At 35.1% G+C, this 26,156-nt stretch overlaps 1 protein-coding gene and 1 pseudogene across 1 annotated transcript in view; one reads left to right on the top strand and one right to left on the bottom strand.

The window, feature by feature from the left end:
- LOC119045428 (protein eyes shut homolog) overlaps window positions 1–26,156 on the bottom strand; it is a 179,743-nt gene that overhangs the window by 71,675 nt on the left and 81,912 nt on the right. The window contains exons 3-4 of the mRNA XM_053665001.1: window positions 7,766–7,914; window positions 6,774–6,901 (exon numbers count right to left, since the gene is read on the bottom strand). The gene's annotated coding sequence lies outside the window, so the exon portion shown is untranslated. The remainder of the gene's footprint in view (window positions 1–6,773; window positions 6,902–7,765; window positions 7,915–26,156) is intronic.
- Window positions 8,118–10,502, top strand: LOC119045425 (L-lactate dehydrogenase B chain-like; annotated as a pseudogene).

Genomic DNA, 26,156 nt, shown 5'->3' with positions numbered 1-26,156 from the left:
CCATAGTTTTTAAATCCATTCATTTACTGATAGGAACCTAGGTTGTTTCCAACTCTTGGCTATTGTAAATTGTGCTGCTATAAACATTGGGGTGGATAGGTTCTTTTGGATTGGAGTTTTAGGGTTCTTAGGATATAATCCTAGCAGCGGAATTGCTGGGTCAAAAGGCAGATTCATTTTTAGTTTTCTTAGAAAATTCCATACTGTTTTCCATAATGGTTGTACCAGTGTGCAATCCCACCAACAATGGATTAGGGTCCCCTTTTCTCCACAACCTCTATATTTTAAATAACTTATAGCCTGCCTATAGCTTCATTTTCCTTTCCAGCTCACTTATTCTAGTTACTTTTTCAACAATAATTCTTCAACCTTACAAGTCATTGACTCTAGCAATTCTTTAATTCCCCATCTCCATCATATTCTTACTTCCTTACTTACCTGAATTATATTGCATGGTCCATTTCCATACTCGCTTCTTGCATACATCCTCAAATCAGCTAGCTCTCTTTCTCTATTATTGTAGCCTGGTTAAGACCAAACCCTAGCTTAATTTAATATCCAAGCTATTACTTGTGGGCATATGAGTAATTATACATGGTTTGAGGATGCCTCACTTTATTGTACATTGAACTCACTTCAAATTAATGTTCACTAACTTTTAAGAGACCCTTATTGCTATATATTAATAATACTGAATTTCCCTCCCACTTATCTGGATTTCTGTTTCACAGCTTCTCATCTCGTCTTGCTTATTTCTCTGAAAGAATAGAAGACACTTTCTAAATAATTCAATACCACCTATTCGAAACACATATCAGTACAAATATTCTACTTTTCTCTCCTACTGTAATTGATATAATATCTGCCATCTTATTTAACCAACTCTTTTGCTTGTATACTACATCACATTTCATCTCTCCCACAGTTTAAAAATGACTTGTTTGAACTTTCTTCACCTGTCATCCCCTTACTCTGTATTTTCCTTTTAAGAAAAGCCCATTTCTTTCCTTCTATTAACTTGCAAATTGGATCTCATCAATATTTTCCCCACGGTTCTGTCAAATTTTTCTTTTCAAGGACACTCTCATCTTTAGTTTTCAGTTGCAAAGATCAACTTTCATTTTCCTTTAACTAGATCTAGCCACATTCTTGAACTAGTACAGCATTGTCTTAATATGATTAAAATAATCCATTGTTTCTATGATGATGCTCTGTATTTTTCTCCTCTTAACTCACTGATTCTTACTTTTTAATTTTATATTCTTATCTTCTAACTCTCGGCTATAAGAACATCCAAGGCGCTAGTGTACCAACCTTTCACTTCCCTATCTAGCCTCACTCCAAGGTAATCTCATCAGTTTCCTGGGTCTCAGTGCCATGTCCATATTGCTGGCTTCCAAATGTACAAAGGTGGCCTCTTCTAAAATGGAAAATAATGTACCTGAACCTCTACCTTATTATTTCCATTTCTCTGTATTAGGTGTCTCAGTTAACATATTCCAAACTGACTTCTTGATTTTCACCCTTTTCAGTAATGTTTCTTTTCATAAATATTTCCTCATTTTAGAAAATAATATTCTAATTTTTAGAGTTACCCTTGGCATCCTATTATCTCTTGATTCACATCAATTTCTTCAGCAAAAATTGAAAATTGAATCTTCTTTAGAAACATATTCCAATTTGAGTCCTTAATTATCATCACCATTAGGTTAATAGACAAAAAAATATTCAGAGGATTCTTTAAAATAGTATGTAGCTAACTTCTAGAGTGTAAGTTTCTTGTCCTTCTTTTTTTCTTTTTTGGCCTGCTGCTATATAAGAGTTCCTATGATAGCAGAAATGTTTCTGAAAAAGCAGGAACTCAAAAATTTATCAGTAAGTTAACAAGTGAATAAGTTATTTCATGTCGCATCCAGTCAAGACTTTTCATCTTATTCAGTAAAATTTTTAAAAAATGTTTTGAAACAAATTAAATAGTAAATAAACTCTTGGTACAGTAATCTTGCATTACACAGTAAAAGGCTCCAGAGATACAGAAATTATTAAAACACTGTCATACTCTTAAGCATCTCACAGTAAAATAGACTTTCATAGTAACTGAAAATATTTATATATAAAATTGTCAACTGAATTGTAGGGATATTTTGGTTTATTTTACTAGATAACTAATAACTGGTTAAACAATAGAACAATTATGACAAAAGGTCATTTTAAGTAAGTGATAAAATAAAATTATTTCCACTGTATGAATGAAGATATTCAGTTCTAAACAACATAATCTCAATTCAAACACTGAACTGGTGGAGGATTTATTAGCTCAAGGTCAAACTGTTTAGGGAAGACCTTGCTCATTGCTTCTATCTCTTTTTATTCCTCTCAGCCCTACATTTATTTGTATTTTGGCTTTGTTCCCTTTTTAGATTTCTTCATGGTTACAATATGGCCTCTAGTAGCATAGCTACTTACTTCAAGACAGTTTTTTTGTTTGTTTGTTTCTTTTCTTTTTTATATATCATTGTAGAGTTTGATTGTTTTACTTTTTCTTAAAACCTCTGGCAGGAAATCCAGTATTACTCAAGTTGCAAAATTTAGCCGCATATTTTCTTAAGGTATCTAAGAGTAAAAAAAAAATAAAGCACCAAAAAAACTTAAAACAACTTCCTGTGACTAAATAAACAAAAAATACGAGGGTGGGGAAATTCTCTCCTCTTTCCATTTAGTAGACAGAAAACAAGTGATGGTAGACAAGAGTGAGAAGAATTCTTTAGTTTCTATTGCCCCATCTCTGTGCCAGCTGTGGTGCAGGAAATGCACAGATTTCTGTACCCCAGGATCCACCGCGAATGACCTTCCTGTGCAGGAGAGCTGACTCTTGAGTTTGGGCCATCCTTGTGGTCATATGATTGTATAGCTCGTAGGTCCCTGTGCATTTGCAAGTCATAGAATTCAGACCATGGTCTTCTTATGTCACCATATTTTAATTATATTTAGACTCAGAGTTGCCTTCTAGAAGATAGATCAAGGATTATGCTCCTCAGGAGCTTATAGACAGGTACAGATTCATCGCATTTTCATCTCTGAAAATATCTCTTCTCTTTTCACACTCTCTTAATACACCGATCCTTCCTTCCCCCTTCAGCATAATCCCCTCTAATGCCTTATAGCTTTTAATTTATTAAATTTATCTCCCATACGTTGCTTTGGCTACTAAGTGGTCTTCTATAGATTCTTTCTCTCCATCCTTCTCTATCCTGCACTGTTTCTCAGGATGCTGAGCAGTGGCCTCCACCTGGTGTCTGCTAATGTGGTGCACCAAGCAGAGGTCAGAATAGGTATGTACCATATTTAGTTCCTCTAGTGCCAGGTTGTAGGTTGGCAGTAACTGTGTTTATCTACATTAAGTTAATGGTTAATGTCAGACCGTTCCATACTACAGATACAGTTCTTATTTCTATTAACTACATGCTTGGCCTGCCCTTTCAGCATACAGAAGGGAAACAGCCCCCTCCCGCTCTGTTTCTAAACCCAGGATGATTCATCACACACTTTTGGTTCTTTTGGTTTCCCTAACCTCTCCCACCCTTTAGTATTTTCATTCAACTCCTTCAAATTTCTCTGAGTAAACCATTCTTTTCCTGGCAGAAGCTTAGCTGATTCCCTTTGGGTATTAAGATAAATTCTTCAAGCATTAAAAATAATCTGCAATTACTTTATCTCACAAATTTTATTTAATTTTAAACCATTAGCCAAAGTATTGTCACTCTCAACAAAACATCACTTGGTAATTTTAGAAAATCACCAACACTGGGCTCCACCTGTCTGATTTCCTCCAAGGCCTCAATGGTCTATTTTCCCTTCCCACCAGATTCCACCTGGGCTGCACCTGCTCCCAGCAATGCCACACCCAACACTTCGCCAGTTATTTACTGCTCTTAAAAATAGCATTTGTTTGGCAAATGTCCGTAGACACCTCAAGTTTTCAGTTCTCTAATTGTTAAAGGAAATGCTAATTTGTAGGCACATGTAAAAATTAACTCCATTCTAACACAGTTTTGCTGTGGTTATTAGGTATCAAATAAGTTCTCATAAACATTGTTTACTGATTTTCTCAAAGGGACAATTTTGCTTCAGTTACTCTCTCATCGAATAAGGGGAGTTTAGATCAAGTCTACATGTTAAGAAAAACTGATAATGTCATCACCTTCCTACTCTCCTCTCTTTATTTTACTCTATCCCCAACCCCACATTTTTTTCCTCCCAAATTCAGAATAGAAAATGCTTGGGTTGAGGTGTGTGGGTGTGGTAGGGGAATCAGAATAGAAGGATTTTCTGCATCGATATTATTTGAACTTAACTTGTCTTAATCCAGAATCCTCAAAGTATGGTTTCAGATCAGCAGCATCAGCATCACTTGCAAATTAGTTAGAAATGCATGTTTCCAGTCCCCATCACAGATTTACTGAATTAGAAATTACAGGGCAGGAAGTAACTATCTGTGTTTTAAGTTAGACCTGCAGGAAATTATAAAAATTTAACTTAAAGGCATTTAAGTCAATGGGCTATTATTTTTCTTATTATTTTCAGGGATTCTCTTAATCAATTTTGAGAAAAGAAAAATAGACTTTAAGACTAATTTTTTCATTGTTTCAACTTCATGCTTTATTAATTTATATTGACTATATATCTTTACTTTATCTGAGTCAGAAGTAGTAATTTTTTGACTGTCGGTGGTTAGTTTAGGGACTGGGAGTCTGAGGTCTAGAAATTTCTGCTTTTTCATTTAAAACTTTTTCCATCTTCTTATTTGTTCATGAGGCTCAATTTTATACTCAACATTCCAATTAGGCTATGTGCTATGTCTGCCCTTTTGAAGCAGTTGTTTAACTTTCCCTATAATTTACCCTCTATTATTCAGGGATCTAATTTACCCAACAGAGGGGACAATGTTTTCAATGAGGTAGATATGAAATGAGCAAAACATGTGTGAGACTCTTAAAGAACATGGACAATCTCAACAATGAGAACATGTACAGTGGCTCATATCAATTTCACAAGTAAATTTACATCCAAGTTGCTACAACTAACATACCTATTGGACATATTTCATTCATCTTTAGGGAACCTACCTTGAATTTCTACAACATTTGCCATATCTAAAACATGCTTAACAAAGATTTCTAGATTAAAATCCATCACTTTAAAATGGAATCAATTAATTAATAACAGAGCAATCAACTGAGGGATGGCAACAATGCCTTGGTTATCTAGTTTTCCCCTTGATGATGACATTTCAAAGAAAAGCCTTCTAGATGACAGAATATTGCTATTAATAAGAACCAGTAAAAGCATCATACTTAATCAAAACAAAATAAGTAATACATATGAATATATTTTCACCCATATTAATATAGTTCTATACCTATTTTTAAAGGTTGACCTTTTTTTAAAGTACATTCATTAAAACACTAGCACTATAAGGCTTAGAACAGAAGTTATAAATTAAGTCAGTATTTTTAAAAGGATAATAGTTGAATTTATTTGTAAGTTAATAGATTGCATATACAAATTTGACTAGATGAGTTAGATAATACAATATCTTCATATAATGATGAAGTTCCATTCTCTTTTGAAAATCACATTTTAAAATCTTAAAAAATATATATTTTTATTTATATTTAGAGAGAAAGGAAGGGAAAGAGAGAAATATCAATATATGGTTACTTCTTGTGTGCCACCAAGTGGGGACTTGGCCTGCAACCCAGGCGTGTGCCCTAACTGGGAATTGAACCAGTGACATTTTGGTTCACAACCCACGCTCAATCCACTGAGCTATATCAGCCAGGGTTGAAATCTTAATATGCTTTTTAAACCTTATATTTATATTTCTTAAAACTGATGAAAATACTATCCATTGTGCATCTATGATGTATACGCATGTTCTAAGTTTCTTTTCAATGTGTTTTAAGTCTTTCCTGTACAACAGCTTTTAACCATATTTTAAAATTTAAGCCTGTTTATTGCCTTTCAGGAATGCCCAACTGAACTTACTTTAAGCAGACAGCTAAAAGTCAAGCAAGTATGAAGAGTACAAATTACAATTCCTAATGGTGTGAGGAAGTACCTACAAAGTTATTTATGATGGATTAAAATTATAGGCCCAGATAACCAGGTCACTTCTGTCATTTATAAATTGATAATTTTTAAAGAAAATTCTTATTTAGGTAAAGCACAGTTTCTTAAAAAGTTTGCCTGAAGACCCTAAACGACATTCTTAGCTGAGGTCTGTAAATTGAAGGAAGAGATGGTCACTCTATACTTTCACAATATAATATTAACATGGTATGTCTACAATGGAAATAGTATTGTGGGGACTTACCTTTATCCCTTTTTCTACACCTTCAAATATTATTCAGTTATAAAAATCACCATTATAAAACAAAATATATGTTATTTATAACTCATGTCCAAGTTATGTATGAGAATTCCTTAAATATTTATTCAAAAGCAATACCACAATTAAACAACTCATGAAAACATTTAAAACTTTTTACTTGAACTTGAAGTGATTTTTAAAATCTGTGAATCAATTTTGTTATTGTTGTGCAAGTACAATTGTCTCCACTTCCCTCCACTACTCTCCCCCACCCCACCTACCCCCACCTGCCACCCTCAATCCTAGAATACTATATGTCATTAAATAAAATTTAAGTTTCAAACAGAACATGTCTTTAAAAGCCATGGATTTAATCAAATAGGAAATAAATCACCTATACCTGCAATGATAATCTTTCTTATAGTTCACATATGTGTCATTATTATTGCAAAGAAATGGATCCCATGGTGTTTGAAGTCCCTTACAAAGCTTGTCTGCAGATTTTGGTGAACAGATGCATATAGTATCCTAGGAAAGATTAAAATTTATTTTTATTAAAAATTTTAAGATCTCGAAAATAATGAAATAATTCTAACATGGAAATTCTTTTTATAAGCATGTAGTTTAAGTTTTCTCTGTGACATTGTGGGATATTTTGTTTTCCAAAACATCACAGCAATGTCTCTCATTTCAAACACCTTTCCTAGCTGTGTGAATTCCACACTCCTCTAAAGGAGACCTGGGGACTGTCCGTCACCCACTTGAATGTAAGAAATCGCTGACAGAAAAGAAAATGATGCTCTGTTGTCTTTCAGAGCTATGTTTAAAAGGCCACATAGTGTCAGTCTAATTATCTCGAAAGTCAGTCTCCAGGACATACAGGAGAGTTGGACTTGGGGTTCTGACTGACAGCCCAGCTGGGGTCGTAGACCACAGCCAGCACACCTGGCACGTATGTGAATGCAGAAGCCTTTAGGCTTCAGGTTGTGAATTCAAATGTAAATATTATCAAAATAGACAGCTAGTAATTGTGGGGACTACTGAGTATTTATCTAATGTTATTTATTTAAATGTTACATTTAAAAGTTGAAATATAAGAATATGCAATATTCAGATAACTAAAAGAATTAAAAAGTGATTCATAAAAAATGTCTGCAAAATTACATTGTTTACAACAGAGAATGATGGTGCAAGAGCAAGAAGAAAACTGAATGATGCACTTGAAAGTGTGGTTTCTATTTAAAACGGGAAAACTTAGGCAAGTAGATTTCTTGATTTTCCTGACTGAAATTATAATAAGTTAATGAAAACTATAATTATTTGTACTTTGAAATAGTACGATAATTGAAAATGTTTTCAAACCATTTTCTTGTATGTAATATTCAAACTTACATTTGAAATGTCAATGTGGTCAGCACCGATCTGACATGGTATCCATAAACACTTACTGACACCAGTTTCACAGTTTTGATTGGGAAGTCCCTCTGGGCACACACAAGTGTAAGCAGAGCTTTCATTTTGGCAAATTCCTCTTTTCCAACCTGATGGAGAAAAACAACATTCCACTGAGTCTTCACAGAATGGACCTTAAAAAGATCACACAGACAAAAAGAAAATATAAATGTATATATGTAGTAAATCTTACTGAAAAGTATATAGAAATTATGGAATGTTTTAAACCAGATTTTTCATAGTATAATTTATATATCATAGGATTAATCCATTACTAGTCAGTTTTTAGCACATGGTCATGACCCTCTTTTTGGTCGGTCACTCATTGTCTCCAACTCCAGTGCCAGTACATTTGCTTTGTCTGGGCATTTCATGTAAACAAAATGGTACAATGTGTTGTCTTTTGTGATTGGCTTCTTTTGCTGAGCATAAAAGTTTTGAGGGTTTTTGATGTTGTATCATGTATCAGAATTTTGTTACTTTTATTGCCAAAGAGTAGCTCACAAAACACATTGCTTATTCCTTCATCAGTTAATGAACATTTAGGTTATTTCCACTTTGTGCCTTTTTGTTGAGATATAATTAACATTTAACATTATATTAGTTTCAGGTTGTACAACATAAAATGTAAATATTGAGAAATGATCACAAGTCTAGTTAACATTCATTACTATGCATAGTAACATTTTTTTCCTTGGGATGAGAACTTTGAGATTTATTTGCTCAGCAACTAAGTTTTATAAATAATGAATTCAAACACAAATATTTGTGTGGATACATATTTTTATATCTCTTGGACAGAGTCTTAAGGGTAGAATTGCTGAGGTGTATGGTAAATTATGTTTACATTTTTAAGAAATTACCAAACTGTTTTTGCAATGTGGCTGTGCCATTTCACATTTGAACCAGAAATGAAGGAGATACCCTGTTCCCCATTTTTACTAACATTTGATATTGTCTATCTTGTTTTGTATAGCCATTCTAGTGGGTGTAAAATTGTATATCCTTATGCTTTCAGTTTTCATTTCCATAAGACTAACACTTTTGAGCATCCTCTCATATGTTCAATACCCATTTGTACATAATCTTCCAAAATTGCTATTTATATATGTAGTAGAGCATTTTAAAATTGTTGTTATTTTCTCATTATTGAGTAGTATTCTTTTTATTCTAAATATAATTTCTTTTTTTAAATTACAATATATGTGACTTGCAAATATTTTCTCCTCATCTTGCTTTGCTTTTTCTATTCACTTTCTTAGTAGGTAAATTTTAGGTAAAAAAGTTTTATTTAAGTCCAAATGATCAATGTTTTTATTTTATTAAATTCAATTGATAACTTTCTTTTTGCATATCCTGCTATATCATGCTTTTTATGTAACATCAAAGAAAGTTTTGACTAACCATTGGTCATAAAGAATTTCTTTTGTTTTATTAGAAATTTTATTATTTTAGCTCTCACATTTAGATCTCTCACATGTTTGAGTTAATTTTTGTGATTAGAGAAAGTGAAGAGGCTGCAGAGGGGGCTGCCCCCCTTCTCCTCCTTTCCTGTGGATCCTGTGTGGGGGAGCAGACCCATGAAGCAGGCATCGTCTCCTTGGCAGGACTCTTACTAAAATCTGGAGAGTCTTCCTTCTTTTGTGGACAGTGGCAACTCCTAAGGAAAAAGTGATTGCACCAATTGCAGAAGAGGCAGCAATCCCAAACCGTAAGATCAATGCCGTGGGTGTCGGACAAGTTGTTGTGGCATATGCCATCAGCGTTCTAGGAAAGTCTCTGGCTGATGAGCTTGCTTTTATGGATGTTTTGGAAGATAAACTCAAAGGAGAAAAAATGGGCGTGCAGCATGGGAGCTTATGTCTTCTGACACCGAAAATCGAGGCAGACGATGTTCACTCTGTGACTGCCGATTCTGAGATTGGGGTGGTGACCACAGGAGTTCCCCATCAAAAAGGAGAGAGTCATCTCAGTCTAGTGCAGAAGAGTGTCAATGTCTTCAAAATCATTATTCTCAGATCTTCAAGTACAGCCCCGACTGCAACATAACTGTGGACATTCTCACATATGGTACCTGGGAACTAAGTGGATTACCTAAACATTTTGTAACTGAAAGTGGGTGTAATCTGGATTCGGCTAGATTTTGCTACTTTATGGCTGAAAACTTGGCATTCATCCCAGCAGCTGCCATGGGAGGATATGGGGCGAACATGGGAACTCAAGTGCGGCTGCGTTGAGTGGAGTGAATGTGGCAGGCATTTCTGTTTAGGAACTGAATCCAGAAATGGGAATGGACAATAACAGTGAACATTGGAAGGAAGGGTATAAGACAGTGGTTGGAAGGGTCTATGAAATTATCAAGCTAAGAGGTACATCAGTTGAGCTTATCTCATTAAGTCTGGCTGATTTCATTGCATTAATATTGAAAAATTTATCCAAGATTCATCCAGTGTCAACGATGGTGAAGGGGGTGTATGGCAGTGAGAATGAAATCTTCCTGAGCCTTCCATGTATCCTGAATGCTTGGGGATTAACCGGGGTCATCAGTCAGAAACTGAAGGACGATGAGATTGCTCAACTCAAGAAAAGCAAAGATATCCTTTGGAACATCCAGAGGACCTCAAAGCCCTGTGACTTCAGGCTTCTAAGCTGTAGAAATGTAAAAAGTACAACGTGAATGACCATGAGCCTTTAGTTTCCATCCATGTGTGTGGATCAGAGTTTGCTTTTATCTTCCTATATATGAAATTTGGGCTCATAGAATCAAAGCCCATGTTTAGCTTAATGCTTGAAATATGAATCCTTGAACAAATAAAATGAACTATTACACTGTAAAAAATTTTATGGTGTGAGATAAGGATATGATATTTCATATACAATGTGTCTGTGTATTTGTATATGCACAGACACACACATATATATGCATATATTTCTTAGATGTTTATATAAAAGTGTCCCAATACAATATTTTGAAAGAAACTTTTTATCCATTTTATTTATTTAATTGTATTTTTTCATCACCATTTATTCCCCTTTATAAACCCTCCACCCCACAATCACCACAGTCTTTGTCCATGTCCATAACTCCTTTTTCCTTTTTGCTCAATTCCTCCACCCCCAACCTCCCACAGTTTTCATCCTGCTCTCTATGAGTCTGTCTCTAATTTGCTTGTTAGTTTAGTTTGTTCATTAGATTCCACATACAATGTTCATAATGTGGTATTTGTCTTTCTCTGAGTGGCTTATTTCACTTATGTGAAAGGTCCATGCATGTTATTGCAAAGGGTAAAATCTTCTTCTTTTTTACAGACAAGTAATATTCCATTAGGTATATGTACCACAATGGTTTTATCCATTCATCTACTGATGGACGCTTGAGCTACTTCCAAATCTTGGCTATTATAAATAATGAAGCAATGAACACATGGGTGCTTATCTCCTCTCAAATTAGTGTGTTGGGTTTCTTTGGATACATTCCCAGAAGTGGGATCGCTGGGTCAAAAGGCAGATCCATTTTTATTTTTTTGAAGTGTCTCTATATTGCTTTCCATAGTGTCTGCACCAATCTATATTCCCATGAAAAATGCAAAAGTGCTACCCTTTCTCCACATCCTCAATAGCACTCATTTATTGGTTTATCACTGATAGCCATTTTGACCAGTGTGGGGGTGTATTACGCTGTGGTTTTAATTTGTATTTCTGATGATTAGTGATGTTGAGCATCTTTTCATATATCATGATCTGCATGTCCTCTTTGGAGCAGTTATCTATTTAGGTCTTTTGTCCAATTTTTAGTTTGATTGTTTAGTTTTTGGTTTTGAGTTTTATAAGTTCTTTATAAATTTTGGACATATATCCTTCATCAAATGCGTTGGTGAATGTGTTCTCCCATTCCATGGGATGTCTTTTTACATTTTTTATGGTCTCCTTTGTTGTTCAATTTTTTTGATGTAGTCTCATTTGTTTATTTTTTCTTTTGTTTCCCTTGTCCAAGGAGATATATTAGAAAAAAAATATAGCTACCAGTGATGTCTGAGATTTTACTGCCTATGATTTCTTCTAGAATTTCAGTTCTAACATTTAAGTTTTTAATCCATTTTGCTTTTATTATTCTGTTTGATATAATGAAGTGGTCCAGTTTCATATTTGTATATGTTCAATTTCCCCAACACCATTTATTGAATAAATTATCTTTAGCCCATTGTATGTGCTTGCTTTCTCTGTTTAATATTAATTGATACAAATATGGGTTTCTATCTGGGCTCTCTATTCTGTTCCATTGATCTATGTGCCTGTTTTTATGCCAGTACCATGCTGTTTTGATTGCTATGGCCTTATAGTATAGGTTGATAATAGGTACTGTGATTCCTCCAACTTCATTCTTCTTTCCTAAGATTGTTGTTGCTATTGTGTGACATTTTGTAGTTCCATGTAAAATTTTCAAATATTTTTCTAATTCTGTAAAATATGTCATTGGTATTTTGATAGGAATTGTGTTGAAGCTCTATATTACATTGGGTAGCATGGACAGTTTTAAGTTGTTAATTCTTCATATCATGAACATGGTATATGCTTCCACTCATTTGTATTTTCTTTAGTTTCTTTCTTTGATGTCTGTCTTATAATTTTCCTAATACAAGTCTTTAACGTTTTTGGTTAGATTTATTTATAGCTGTTTTATTGTTTTTGAAATGATTGTAAATGGGACTGTTTTCTTAATGTCCCTTTTTGATAGTTCATTATTGGCATATAAAAATACTACTGATTTCTGGACATTAATTTTGTATCCTCCTACTTTGCTGAATTCATTGATCAGTTCTAGTAGTTTCTTGGTGGAATCTTTGGGGTTCTTCATGTATAGTATCATGTCATCTGCAGATAAAGAAACTTTTACTTCTTTTTTTAATATGGATGCCTTTTATTTCTTTTTCTTGGCTGAGTGCTATGGCCAGGACTTCTAGTACTATGTTGAATAAGAGATATGAATCAGATATCCCTGTCTTATTCCTGATCTTAAGGGGAACAGTTGCAGTTTTTGCCTATTAAGTATGATGTTGGCAGCAGGTTTGTCACATGTAGTCTTTGTTATGTTTACATGTTCCCTCTCTTCTCACTTTGCAGAGAGCTTTTATCATAAATTGGTGCTGGATTTTATCAAATGTTTTTCTGCATCTATTAATGTGATCATGAGGTTTTATATTCTTCATTTTTTTATGTGACGAATTGCATTTATTTACTTGTGATTGTTGTACCAACCTTGCATTACTGAATAAATCCTACTTGGTCATGGTATATGTGCATTTTGATGCATTGCTATATTGTTTGATAATATTTTGTTGAGGATTTTAGCACCTATGTTCTTCAGGGATATGAACATAGTGCCATGTTCATATGGTTTCCTTAATGTTGTGCCCTAGGAAAGTCACTTGCCTCCAAGTTCTCACTTTAAGATCATGTGAATAGAATAAGTAAAGTAGTGATATCAAGACCCCAGTCAGGCAGGTCCACTGCAGCTATCATAAAACTTAGATCAACATGATTCATTGCAGACTTAGTCAGATTGTGTTCAATATGTTGTCATTAGGCACATTGTAGCATCAATAAAAATACCTATAGTAGTGACCTGATATCCCTTGTTGCTTCTGTTAACTCCTAAATTTCCAAAGGAAAACATACTCTTTTAGTTTTTGTCAGCCAAAACAGGGCTTTGGACAATTCATATGTACGTGTTGGGAAAACCTGAATGGGGTAATACATGAATTCCTGCTAAAAATGACAAATTGTTCTCCAAAACTTATCTACAGAAATTTATTTTAAGGTCTTTGTACTTAAAAGCCATAAACTTGTCAAACAATTTACTGTATAATCCAAGGCTCAGAAGTATATGTGCTTATGGAAACAGAAAAAAAAGTTTATATAAAATTCACCATTATTATATGAACAGGAGCATCAAGAAAATTAAGCTATAAAGAATTAAGCTAATTACCAATAACATACAAGCCAAAAAAATCTCACTTAAAATATATAATGTTAATTGATTTGAAATTAGAATTTTATGCTAAATTCTAAAACATAAAGACATAAAGGCAGCATAAAATGTTGAATGACCACACCATTGACATTATTATATTAAAATAATTTAGCCTCTAATTTCAGGATATTAGTACTTGAATAATTATTTTGATCACACAAAGAAGAATGAACATGTGCTTCTCACGATTGTGCTACATTAGCATATTATGTTATTAAATAATTAAATATAGATAATATCATTCAATTGTATTTAAGATAAATATTAGCATCACGGTAAGATATTATTTGAATGATACTACTTTATAGATATGTAATGCTTGACATTTCCATGACACTTACATCCATATTAGAAACTAGGAGCTCCTACAAATTAATACAAAAATATGTACATTATATATATTAGCCAGTTTTATATTTGAATTTTTTAAAGTAAAAAGCTAATTTTACTAGAGGTTAAGCAATTTGCAACATATCACATGGTTGGTTAATTAATGCCAGATTAATAATAAAAATTGGTGCATCCCACATAATCCTATAATAACTTCATACTCTTCTCAGTACAACATATGCCCACGAGATCAGTTCCTTATAAAAGGTAGAAGGCACAATATCACTTGATTTTTAGCATTAATACAATATTCCTGCTTTAAGTTACAACATTATGTTGTTGGCATTAAATTTAGAATACAAAGAAGACATAAAAATCAATAAAACATTTATTTGGCTTTTTCTACAAAACCCCTCCCAAATACTCCCAATAGAGAAATATACCTTTACAGATATTTGTTATGGCAGTATTCATTGTGATCTACAGAGTGAAATGGTGAACAGTGATGTGCATTTTTTAGCATTTATTATGAAAGAATTCACACAAAGTTGGAAAAATAATATTAAAGTTTCTAGGTACAGTTAAATCTTGTACAACTATATAATAATATCAAAACTAGGAAATCAACATTAGTACAATGTGTGGGTAAAGTCCTATATCATTTTATCATGTGTGTAGATTTAGGTAACCACCACCTCTTTTAAGATACAGAACAACTTTATCATCATAAAGATTTCCTTCATGCTATCCCTTTATAATTTTTACTTATCCCTTTTCCCTCTGTCATTTGTAGGCAGTGGTATACATTACTTCTCCATCTCTATAGTTTTGTCATTTCAATATTGCTATATAAATTGAACCATACAATATGGGGCTTTTTAAAAGTGCTTTTTTACCCCCCCCCTCCAGTTACAATGTCCTTGAAAAACCCTTAAGTTCATATGGACTTAGACAATACAAAGTTGCACAAAGTAGTATGGGGTAGTGGCCCAGAATCAAAGTGACCAGAAATAATATATCAAATAAAAAGGAGTTGACAACCAGATAGCTGTCGTCTCACTAGTGACAACAGACTGGTTTTTGGAGCCCTGCAGCAAAGATGGGAAAGCTAGCCTCTATTCCAAAGCCTGCCTGAACTTCCATTATGTGGCACATATGTTCTAGCTAATGGGATCTTAGTAGAAATATTGGGTGTGCAGTCTGGGTCAAAGCCTTTTAGTGCTAATATTCTTCCATCTCTAACCCTTTCACTGGCCATGTGGAAGTCTTATGTTCTATTTGACTTATGTGAACTATTCTAGCAGACTGGACTCTGGAGTCATTACTTGGAAAAAATCTACAATGCAGAGGTACCAGATTTCAATGACTCTTTTGAGAGTTAGAAAAACATTGAGTTAAGGTTTATTTGTTCACTAAACATAATTGAGCCTAATATGACAACTATGAAATATTTTACCAAAATTGGAGTTGTACCATAAAAAGAACTTAACACTTACAAAATTAGATTACTGAGTGGTGGACAATGGGAAAACATAAAAGGCTGAAAAGATGATGATTCACATTATAATATGTCACTTGCTATATGTAACTGAGAAAAATTTGAATCAATGTTTATTAGCCAGCTATAGCAGAAGGGGTGAGAAAACAAAATTAGCAGAAGGTTTCAGTTGCTATTACTGTTTTGACGAGACAATATATAAAACAGATAAGTGGGAATATCTACAAGCACAAAGAAAATAATATATATAATTAGCATATTACTAGTGTATTTTATTTTTATATATCACATATATGAATTATTATATACCAATATTAGAAATAAAATGAAATATAACTCATTATGGTCATAAATTGGTATGACCTAGAAAATATGGGTTCTGTTTCTATTCATTTTGTTGAAGTAGTTGTACGACTCACCATGTGAAAATAAATCTTTTTATATCAAAATATAGGGCAGATAAAATAGCTGTTCAATATAAAAATAATTGCTAGAGGGTAAATTCAAAAGTCAGTGATAACATCTTTCCATTTTAGACTTCTTAAAGCACTAAGGCACATAGTTACTCCCAGTTAATGATGAATCTGACTAAAATGCTAAAAGAAAGCATAGACGGTAGGTAGAAAATAGACAGGGGGAGGGCAAGAATAGTATGGGAAATATAGAATCTAAAGAACTTGAGACACATGGTCATAAACTAAAAGGGGGGAATGGTGGGGGTGGGAGTGCAGGGTAAAGGGGAATGAAGGGGGGGAATAGAAAAACCGTAATGGCATAATAAATAAAATAAAAATTAAAAAATAAAAGAAAGCATAATATTATAAATATAATCTCTAAAAACACTACTTGGAACAATTAAACAATCACATTTTTTAAATAATAAATTCAATAGCTCAATAGAAGTTATTGAGAAAGAAAATAGTTTAAAGTTAGCATCAATAGTTGAGCTTCTTCAGTTTTTTGAAATTCTCACCTGAGGATGTGTTTATTGATTGTATATAGAGAGGAAAGAGCAGAGAGAGAGAAACATAGATGTATGTACCCTGACCCAGGATTAAAACTGAAACCTTTTTGTGTATGTGATAACACTCCAACCAACTGAACCATCTGGCCAGGCAGATTCTTCCGTTCTTTTTTTGTTGGTGTTTGTTTTTTTAAAAACTCAGACTAGTTATTTTTATTCAATAAAAATTAATAAACTTTAAATTCATTATTAGAGAAAAAGAAGTAAAATATAAGTGAAAATGCAAAACTTTGAAAACAACAAACCAGCAGTTTTTACACAATTAACATGATGAGATACTCTTTCTAGAAAGTGTGGTGTACAAACAACAAATGATTTCATTGTGACTGATTTGCATGTGGGCATCTACTCCATCAATGCATTAAGTGTATCATATATGCTGTGCATTTTAATTTATATTTTTAAAAATAAAAGTGAAATGTTCATATATTTTGTATTTACTCTGCAATAAAGAATGTTATATATCTGCTATAAATTATATTACATATATTTCTCATTTGAATATGATCTTGCAAAATTGCCTGATCACATCAGTTGTTCCTTTCAGTCTATCGGTTGATTTATATATCTGGGTATTACGCATGTGATGTTGATGCTTCTCTTGTTACTGTTTGTATTTAGTTAGAAAAGGGAAGCAAAGAGATTTATACGTTGAGTTCAATAAATTTGGGAACACGAGCCTCTCTGCTTGCCAGCCAGAAGCCGCAACTTCGCAGTCTGGGGATTACAGCATTTCTCCAAGGGGACTGACATTCTTTCCTTCCCCCCTCCAGGACCAGATTGCCAGGTGGGAGAAGAAGAAGGTGGCCACATGCATGACGGAAGTAAAAATGGCACAGGAGAAGGTGTTGAACCAAAGAGGCCGGCCAGTGTATACTGGGGAAAGAAGGCATTGGTTGGGAAGTGGACCAACCCTAAGTATGTCAAAGTTTTGGAAGTTGATTGGTCATTTTGAGAAAGCACATGTTAATAAAATTCCAGGCAAGCAAAAAAGCTTGTCTGCTGGTAACTCGTTTGCCCATTTACTCATGTGCTCTCTCATGTGGAAGCACTTGACCATGTGGGTTTAGCAGCTTCCAGGCCCAAAGGAGATGGCGTGGCCTCAAAAAGGACTAAGCTTTCTCCCCTTTACTTGTGACGCATACTCACATGGTGCACTCACCTGACCTCTCCATGTGACCCTAGCAGCCATATTGCCCATGGCCATACAATTCCACACACCAGCTGATGCTTGCACTGGCTCGCAGTGTCCACGGTGTCATGGATGAGACATGAGACAAATTCACACGGACTACCGAGTCTTGTGAAGCAACAGGGACAGCGTGGCTACTCCCTCAACAGGGGAGTGCCTTGGAGCAGCCTGGCAACTCTCTCAAGGGGAGAGTGTGCTGACCCTTGCCTAGGCAGGCTTTTATTGTTTTTTTTGCACAGGAGTTCAGGTACAACTTCTAATTATTGTCAGACAGTAAACAGTAGATAGTATACAAAGAACCATTAGGGCTTCTCCTAAGTCAGGGTCTATCAGTTAAAAGGCTACAGAACTTTGGGAAAATAAACTCATTTTCTGCTCAGGTCTTATTATTTAACTAAAAGCATTCTTAGAAAAGCAGGCTTCACAGGATTATTAGGGATTCTTTATGCCAGATCACCCTGGATTCCACTCTAGCCAGGCAAAGGGCTGCACTGCCTTCCCCATCACAGGTTTTCAGGCTTAAGTGGATTAGAGCCAGGAAATGCTTTTCCCGGAGGACATGGGGACTGGACTAAGTCAGAATAGCCAGGGGGCAAAGGTTCATCACTCCCTCTTTGTTGCAGCCCTCCAAGTCCTTCCATGATGCTCCCAAGTAATCGTGCCTGACCCCACCTCTGAGGGGTCATACCGGTCATCAACTATAGAACATGCTTTGGGGGCAGGGGAGGAAGCAGAGTCAGCCTTTGCTACCAGAGACAAGCTTTGTCTCCTTGTGGCTCGCATTCTGGAGGTTGATCACTCATCCTTAGCCATGGGAGGTGGTTACAATTCCTGAAATCAGGCAGAGCATTTCCCAACAACCAGCTCTAGGAGAGAGCATGAAATGGAAACACACACTAAGCTAACCAGATGCTGGACTACACTGTACTTTAATATGGAACATAAACTCTAGACACTTGCTTTTGTGTTGGTCTTACTGAAGACAAGATTGGACTTTCTCCATGGTGAAATAGAAGGAGATGGGCCATTACAAACCCAGAGGCAGCTTCCATCTCCACATGAATAAAATCATGCCACACCATGATCTCTTGTGTGTGGATCTTTGAAATACCTTTATCACGATCCCACGGAAGGACCTAAATTCCCATTGACAATACTTTGATCCTTTTTATAAATTTCCCATTGTTTTGTATTTACTTGAGGTTGGTCGATTAAACACTTCTAGAATTTCTAAGTAATTTTAGTACTTTAATGAACATGTTTTTAGAATATCTTCTCTTTATTATTAATCATGCTTAATAACTCTCTTGACTTTTGTACCCTACTCAAGTCTTTTTTCTTCAGAGCTCATCTTTTTTCTTATACTATTTTTTATTAGTGAATACCCTCCTTCCCATTGTTGCTTCATTCTAAACTTTCTATTTTATAAAAGCTGGTACTTTTGCAACTGTCATCTATGACACAAGTTTCCTCTTGCTTTTCCAGTTTGTAGTGCTTGTTACATTTATTTTAAACTTTGGGAAAAACTGTCCACTCCATCTTTTACTACTCTAGTAAATATACATGCTACTTTCAGGCCATATATGTGATTCTTAAGTGTGTGATCATGAATTTAATATCCAAGAAATATGACATTTTAAACAACTATCATAATATCCTTTTGAATGCACCTAAAATATTGAACTTTTCTTCTTTTTCCTTAATTAGTTCAGCTTTCTCTGTTATAGTCTTTACCTATGTTGAGTTTAGAATTTATCCTCGAAGTGTCAATTAATGTAATTCCTGTAGCATGTTTCAATTTTCTGATCATAAGGGAGGCATGCAATGTACAAATGAGCAGACATTTTGACACCTGACCTTCTCAGGGTGAGATCCCATAACTTCTGGCACCTTAAGTTCCATGAAACTCTGATTAGCATCACTATAGTCTGTACTTACTTGAAGGTTTTCTTTTGTCAGAAGCTCACAAAAAGCTTCTGAAATCTTTTTCTCAGTTCCTTTTTTATGTCTTTATTTTCTCCTCTAATTTCTCCTTCCGTAGTATTAACATAACTTTGAATTATCTTTGATTTTCTCTCTACTCTTCTTGCTCACACTAATACCCTTTCTGAAATAATTACCTCAAATATTCTTACTGGAGTTTTTAAGTTAATTTTCCAAAAGATTGCCCAATGACCCATCCTCACAAGTTGACATTGACCTTTGAATCTCTCCAAGATTTCAAAAAGGGAAAAATTGCTCTTTCTGCTGCCAAAGCATTTTGTAGTTCACCTTTAAACTGTGACTTTTCTCTGTCTTGTCATTTTAATCTAACTTACTCTAAATTTTCCCAGAATTTCTGAAAAAAGTCTGATAATGGTTGCCAGTTTATTCTTCGTCAGCTCTGTGGTTTTTCATTTTAATGGAATAATGTTCTGTGCAATATATGCATGTATGTTAGATCCCAACATTAATCAAGGTATTAGACTTTTCTTACTTAAAAATATTCCTCCCCACAAAGTGAGTGAAATAACACTTTGATACATTAATTCAGATTAATGCTGTGTTCACCAATACTTACTGTGTGACAGAGAATATTCTAGGTTCTTGTGTTATAGCAACATACAAAATAGATGTTCATGAAGACACAAGTTATAGAAAATAAAACATATGTAAAAGATAAATGGAATAAATATATCATATGCTTAGTGGTAATAAATGCTGTGGAGAAAAATATAGCAGTATATCTGGACAAAAGTTTCTGAAAGGGGTGATACTTGTGTAGAATGGTCAAGGAAATGCTCAATGATGAGGGCAACAACAGATCTGTAGAGAATAAAGAAGTGTTATAGATAACTTGATGGAGAGTAATTTGAACATCCAACTCCCCTAACATTTCCGTAATTTTCATTTTTAAGTACCTTCCAAAATAATATGGGGTCTGTCCAGAACATATCCAGCCATGTAATATGAAGAATAGAGGCATTTACTGAAGATGATACAAGATACAAGAAACATTGTACATAGGACAATGATGCCTCAGTCCCTTTCAAAGTAGGCATCTTGGGACCTCACTTAGTTCTCCTGGAATGTCTCCCTTTGTACAAAACACTGCAAAATTTAATGTCAAAATCACCAACAGCTGCCGCATGATATTTTCCTGATCCTCATCAAAGCCTGAGAGCTCTTCCCTTTCAAAGGTTTTGGGAAAAGCCAGAAGTCAGAAAGCACCAAATCTGGGATGTAGGGAGGCTGTGCCACCTGAGTGACTTGATGTTTCACAAAAAATCTCTGCACAAGACCTGATGCATGAGTGAGCACATTGCCATAATGAAGCTGCCAATCACCAGTTATTCATAGCTGTGGCCATTTTTGTTGTATGGCTGCTTTTAACTGATGAAGAACATTGAAGCAGTACTCCTTAATAATTGTTCAGCCTGGAGGAACTTAACTGTGGTGTACAGCACCTTCTCAATAAAAAAACACAGTTGACATAGTCTTGATCTTGCTGCATTTTGCCACACCTTCTTTGGGCACAAAGAACCAGATGGCTTCCATTGGGACTACTGGGCCTTTATTTCTGGGTCATAGCTGTAGAACTACCATTCATCTCTGGTTTTGTTCTTCTTGAGAAAATCTGGATCATCAGTAGCAATTTGAATCAAATCATTAGCAACTGCAGCATAATGTTCCTTCTTCTCTGATAGTAGAAGCCACTGAACAAGTTTTGTCACAACACATTTTTATGCTAAGATACTGCATCAAAATCTGGGACAGGATATTTTTTTAAATCCCCAGATCAGCTTTTAGTTCTCACACTGTCAATCACCGATTTTTGTTGATCACAGCCTGTATGTATTCAATATTCTTAGGTCTTCTACTTGTTGCAGGCCTTCCAGAACATGGATCACTTTCAACCGATTCTTGACCATCTTTGAAGAATTTGTACCACACTTTAATTTGTGCTGCACTCATTGCATCATCCCCAAAAGCCTTCTGAATCATCTGAATAGTTTCTGCAGAGGAATGTTCAAGCTTAACACAAAATTTAATGCAGATATGTTTATCTACTCATTCAGTCATTTTGAATGTGATGGCCACACAGTGCACATGCTAACTCAATGTCATCTCCCACCCCTACTGATTAGTAGAGTGATGTCATCATGTTCATGTATGTGCATTCCAATTCACTCTCCTTTACTACCAGGTTACATTGATGTCACTCTAACTGTTCTCATATTAACAATGACTGGATTCTGTCTAGACTGACCTCCATATATATTATAGTTTTGGTTTATGTTTATGACCATTCAAATGCAAGCTCCACTCAAGTAGGTTATTTTGTCAGTTTTGCTATTTTTCCACAAGTATATGAAACACTGCTGCCTGACAATACTTCTTCATAAATATTCAGGAAGGAATGAATGAATCAATCAACAAAGAGCATTTCAGTAAAGAAAAAGAAAAGCAAGTGCAAAGATTTTGAGTTGAGAGTATGCTTAGGGTATCCAAAAGCAGGAAGAAAGCTAGAAGACCAAGTTGAGTCAACAAGGAATACAAAAGGATTTCATAGAATGAAAGTCAGAAAGAATGCAGAGTGAGCTACTTCAGAGTCTTAGGCTTTCAGTCTTTTGATTTTTAAAATTGTATGGAAAGTCATGGAACAATTTCAGTCAAGGTTTGACATGATTTTTAAAAGATTGCATTTGAAGTAGATTGCAGATGGCCAAGAAGAAAAGTAAAGAGACCAGTTTTGGACCTTGAAAAAAATTAAGTTATTAATTTATTTGAGAGAGAGAAAGACTTTTACTAATACAATATTTTAGACATAGAATCTTTCAGACTTGGATTCGGTAATAATAAAAATAAGCAAGAAACATCAGGCTCTATATGTTGAAGGCAAAGCCTTCTTAATTTTCTGATTAATTTAAAAGAGAAAAAAGGAATAAGTCAATGTTTTTGTTTGTTTTGTTTTGTTTTATGTGAGCACCCAGAAAATGAGGTTTATTTATTTTTCTGACATGAGATAACTGTTACACATACAAGTGAAGATATCTTATAGACAGTTAATCATAGTGATCTGGACTTTAGAGGTGAGATCTGACCTAAATATTGTTGAGATTTTCCTGCATATATTGATATATAAGATTTACAATCAAGGGATTATAAATCTGATATCCAAAGTCATAAACACAGAGAAGAGGGCTTTGGAATTTAAATCTCAGTGCATGCTAATGTATGGTAGGAAGCATAGAAATAAAGCAGTACCTGAAAAGTGACTGAGAAGGGACAACGATGGAGTAAGGGAACAGACAGAATAAGAGTGTGGTGTGCAAGAAATTGAGCGGCAAATTTTTTTTTTAAACACAAATTGTACCAAATGCTGCCAATAGCCAAAGTTATATAAGGAATTAGACTGAATTAATTGGCCGTTAGGTTTAACAAGGGAGATTTAAATCCTTATTAGTAGTGATGTTTCTTTACAGTGGTGGGGATAAACAGCTATTTGCATGAGTCCAAGAAGAAATAAAAAAAAATGTATGTAACCCTTGGCTTTCAAAGTGTTGTCCCTGAACCAGTAACATGATTTTACCTGATTGATATCTCACTAGATGTGCAGAATTTCAGACCTCCCTCCAGACCTACTGCAGGAGAACTGATTTTATCAACATTCTCAGTGATTCCTATATCAATTATAGTTTCTGAAGCACTAATCTAAATGTCTCTTATGTTTTATTTTACAAAGAATAAAAGTATGAAATAACAACTAAGGAGGTGTACAGAAATTGTGAGAGCATGTTTGTGAATAAGTGGGTGGAATGATTTAGAGTATGAAGAGTGAAAATCTAGGCAAGAAAAAGATAGTTCCTAGACTAGTAGAGTAATAGTTTGCATAGGTGAGAGAAAAACATGAGATCCTGACCACAGGAAGAGAGATTAGCTGCAGGTAGGAAGAATTAATGCAACAGGAGAGAACAACAAATTACATAGTTCGAGATCAGTGGTATGCAGGCAGACTCCCTCCCTGTCTTCTCTGTCTCTGTCTATATCTCTCATCTCTGTCTCTATCTCTATCTCTCTTTTGATTGAAATGTGAAAGACCTCTGTGGAGGGTGATAAAAAGGGGTGAAGATCTGAGGAAAAAAAGGTATGAAATGATTGTCAAGGATATTGAAAAAAGGTACACATTTTAGAAATTTACTAAATTACTGCTCAATTCATAGAAATTTGTTGAAATTAGTTGATTGTATTTTAAAAGAGACCAGGAAGCAGAGTTACATGAGTATTTTACTGCAAACAAACAAACAAACGTCACGAAGGGATTAGGTACTGGTACGGAGTAAGTACAGACAAATATAAGAGGTGTGGGGTTTTTCAGAGGAGGTATACAATGGAGAGAGGCAGCAATAAGAAATCTGAGGGGAAGGGAAAGTAGTATAATGATGGGCCATATACTTCAATTGCGTAAGAAGGAAATGATGTCATAAGGAGTTAAGAAATAATAAAAATATGATAAAGGTTCAAAGTATTTTGGTTCTTTAAAAAGTGAAGAATTCATACAATGTGTAACCCTAGAAGCAATGAGAAATATGGGAATGGGAATAGAATGCTCTAACATAGTGATGAGATCGCTCTTATCAGCATGATAACTTTTTTTTATGTAGTGAGAGAACATATGACACATTCAAATAAGTAGCTATTTTTAAGGTGTTCATAATAAAGTAACAATATTCTAGGTTTGAGTAACGTAGTACATAAATCCTCAGAGTTTGTCTTTTTTTTTTTTGTAATGCAGTTGCCTGATACAAGCTTTGACTGATGAGGCATCCACTTCAAAGACTTCTACCTTGAATAAACACATTGTCAGCCACACAAGTAAACAAAGAGCCAGCCCGCCTCACACAGTCACAGAGGCTCTTTTGTTTTGGAGATCTTGGTCATTTCAATAATGGGCCATTTAGGCCACTTGTTTTTCATTTTCCCAGGCTTTAAATACATTTAAATTTAAATGTATTGTTTTAAATTCACATGCAAAGAGTGAGCCTAAAGAACTCTACCCTCAACCTCACTAAAAGCAAAATCCCAAAGCCCTGCACTCAGGAGAACATAGCTCTCTCTCTCTCTCTCTCTCTCTCTCTCTCTACCTGTGGCCTAGACCAGGTGTGATATGTATTGTAATTTCCAGATCCCATAATAAGTAGTGTCTTTAGTATCTTTACTTTTTCAAAGTTTCCTGATAGTTATTGGTGGAGACCATCTTTTAATTATGATAACACCAAGGGCCCATCCAACTATTACATTGGTTATTGAAAGGCTGAGACCTGCACAAACTAATTATTGTTTTTATATCAAAAAATAAAAGTATCATATACACATGGTCATACTAATATAACACACATAACTCACATAATTTAAACTGAGAATTTTAAGCAGAAATATTATAAAACTGTAGTAGACAGCTCTGCCTAGTTTTAGGAATTGTATCTCTACCCCTTGTGGCTAAGGGCGAGAGACGACCTTTGGAATGCCAGCCCCAGGAGTCAAAGCCTGTCTCTGGTAGCAAATGCTGCCTCAGTTCCTCTCCTGGCCCCCAAAGTATGGTCGGGAGCCAATGATGGGTAAGACCCCTCACAGCAGGGGGCAACCTAAGCCAGACTCAATCACTTGGGAAGCCTTCATGGAAGGACTAGGGGGGCTGCAACAAAGAGCAATGGACTCTTGCCCCCACCTCCCTGGCTTTGACATAGCCCAAGTCCCCATGTCCTCTGGGAGAAGCACTTCTTGGCTCTAATCCTCTTAAGCCTGAATACCTGTTGGGGAGGGGTGCAGCTCCTTGCCTTGCTAGAGTGTGTCCTGGGGAAAAATCTGGCATCACAAAGACTTGCTGATAAACCTGTGAAATCTGCTCTGCTAAGAGTGCTTTCATTCATACGCTAAGGGTCCAAGAGGAAATGAGTATGTCTCCCAAAGTTTCTGCAACTCTCTTCCTGACAGACACTGACTCATTCTCTGAAGCCCTCAGATCTCTTTGAAATATTATCCACTGTTTGATCCTTGCTGCGCTAAATTCCTGTGTATTACAACCCAATATAAAGCTATGGAGAAAGGCTTGAGGCCTTTTTCTCCTTGGAGAAACTGGCCGCTGCTGGCCTTTGTCTGCCCTGAGAAACTGGCCACAGCCCCCTCCTCCATCCCCAAACAGATCTCGTCTTGTCTCAGCCATATTTACTCATTCACACATGTCCGTGGTACCGGGGCGGGGGGGACTCACGGAGT

Source organism: Artibeus jamaicensis, unplaced genomic scaffold (genome assembly GCF_021234435.1).
Source record: "Artibeus jamaicensis isolate MK-2021 breed Jamaican fruit bat unplaced genomic scaffold, CSHL_Jam_final contig_388, whole genome shotgun sequence".
Classification (NCBI taxonomy): Eukaryota; Metazoa; Chordata; class Mammalia; order Chiroptera; family Phyllostomidae; genus Artibeus; species Artibeus jamaicensis.
The sequence above is the reverse complement of the archived record's forward strand: the minus strand, read 5'-3'. Positions and strand labels throughout refer to the sequence as shown.